Here is a 2,810-nt window from a genome sequence, read left to right on the forward strand (position 1 = left end):
ACTAGACTATAGACTAGACTATAGACTAGACTATAGACTAGACTATAGACTAGACTATAGACTAGACTATAGACTAGACTATAGATTAGACTATATACTAGACTATAGCTACACTACACAGACTACACTATAGATTAGACTATATACTAGACTTTAGACTAGACTATAGCTACACTATAAACTATTCCATAGGCTGCACTATAGACTACACTATAGAATACGCTATAGACTACTCTATAGACTTCGCTTTAGACTAGAGTGTAGACAGGACTATAAACCAGTTTATAGATTTAACTATAAAAGACCATATGCCATATAGTTCTGGTCATTGTGTGTCCACTTTTATATACTTCTAGTTACTGAAATCACAGGTATACAAACACACATACCTATATATCAAATAATAAAATATTTCATAAAAAATTATATTGAATGTATAAAGTATTTTTTGTTTTAGTTTGGTTAATTTCTATATACATACAAAGAAGACAACTTTTCCTAAACAGTTAATCAATTTTAATAGGGTCATGACCTCAACTTTATCAGATTTTCCAAAGCTATATTTAAGGTTTTAGCACGTTTTACGGATACATTATTAATTTTTTTCCAACATTTATCCTTTCATCTTAACTAACTAAGAAATTTTGTGTGGTTTTATTTTTTTTTTGTGGGAAGTTTTATTTCTTTAAAATCAAACCGCTTCCTTGAGAAATCTCATGCACTTACGTGTTTGTACAATTTATGTTTTTTTTTTGTTGTATTCCTGTTGTATTATTTTCTTACTACCACTCCAAACAATGAAAGTATGTTTTAAGTACTTTAGAGTAAAATGCTTTTCAAGGATGTGTACTTGTGTACAGTTTTGTTCCTAGCCTCCGATTTTTTGTTGATTTTTTTTTTGCTTTACTGAAGAGCACTTGTTGTGTTAGTAAAACCACTTCAAAATATGGCGCGTTTGCTGAAGTATGCAAAATATATACACTCTCGTAGGAATATTGTTAAGAAAAGCTAAATAAAATAAATAAAAGTAGAAAAAAATCGTAAGAATTTGTACATGTTTAACACAATATCACCATATGGATGTAATCGCTCAAATCAAATACAAGAAATAAAATAAAACTGTTTTCTTACAGTTTCAGTTGTGGTACTTTTATTGCGATTTAAATACTAACTGTAGAGGGGTAGATAGGGTTTTGCCGTTTAACTAAAGGGTTAGTTTTGGGTTACTGTAGAAGTTGGAAGTAAAGCTAGAGTTGTATTTAGTAATTTCAAAAGTTATAGCAAAATAATTTAATTAAAATAAAATGTAAGTGAAAATTTTTTATTAAGTATTAAATACATATTTTTATTTTAATTATTACCAATACTTTAAAATCACCTTTTCCAAAAAAAAAACTTCAAGTTTGACAGGTTTTTCTGTCAAATGAAATTGTCAACGTAAAAAAAACTACACCAGCTATTATTTACAGAAGTCAAAAAACGTAATCTTTTACATCGTTAATCCCTAAGAAGCAACCATAATTTTATAAATGATAATCTTAAGATAAAAAAAAAATAATTTGTATCATGCACCATCAGTCAAACAGTTAAAAAAATTAAAAGTGTTGCAACCGCAGTACTCATCACGTAATAAGGTGTACATGTACTTAATGCAGTTAGCGAAGACTGCATCACTATAGCAGGGTTACTAGGTATTGAGGGTTCGATCTGATGTTTGTAACATAAGGTTTTCTCTTTAACAATATCTTATCGATTACCAATACAACTGAAGTTTCAGCATAGAATTTCTACAAATATCTGCTAAACTATGATTTACTTAAGTCAAAACTTCCAAATGGTCGGACTATAACAGACCACATTGTATAGTTTTATGAGTATAGGTCCAAACGGTCTAGTACCCTTCGAAAGATTTAGGAAAGTACTACAACTGAAGCATCTCAACAGGATATTTGCAGAACTATGATAAACAAGAGCTGGAATAATGAAATGGTCGACCGGTTGACGCTTTTGTCTGCTTTCAGGAAAAGGCTTAAAACTTCTAAACAAAAGTTCGAAACTTTTAAACAAAGGTCTACTTATTCAGAAAAAGATCTAGATGTTAATAACTTTTTAAAATATTTGAATAAACTTAAAACCAAATATAGTTAAATGACTGACCCAAACCACTATCGGATCTATCATGTAAGCCCTTTGAAATAGGCCTTCCTCAGGCTCTCTGAATTATCAGATCCCTGCTCATATATTTACATATAAGGTCTCTTCAAAAAATTACTATTACGTGATAGGTAAATAATATTCGGTGTTGCCGAATATAACCCTCTCACTCAGTGTTTTTATTAATTTTTATTCTTCACTACTATACACATACAGCATATTTTTTTCGGTTGCCCTGTTAATTAATGTGAAACAGTTAATGCAGCCTGGATGGCATCTTTCAAGAGACACTTTTTGTAAAAAAAATATATGTACATTTCATACCTGCAGATAAGAAAATCTTTAGAGCTGCAAGCGCGCTCGTATGTATAATAAGCTCATGTTTTTATATTAATTAATATAAATAAAACTGACTCAGGAGACCTCTTTTTTTCTGGGTTTCATATATAAAGACAATACGAACGAACGACTACGAGTGTCAACATCAAGCACACAAATGTAAATTTTGTTAATAAATACGATGAAAAATTTAAATTTAACAAGCAGGCAGAATGCACAAATATATGTACATATGCATTTGATATAGGCGCTACAGTGAGGAGTAAAAATTATAGTCCTATAGCTGTGATACACAGTTTTCAGATCTTACAATGTTG

This window comes from Lucilia cuprina, chromosome 5 (assembly GCF_022045245.1).
Source record: "Lucilia cuprina isolate Lc7/37 chromosome 5, ASM2204524v1, whole genome shotgun sequence".
In the NCBI taxonomy this organism is placed as follows: domain Eukaryota; kingdom Metazoa; phylum Arthropoda; class Insecta; order Diptera; family Calliphoridae; genus Lucilia; species Lucilia cuprina.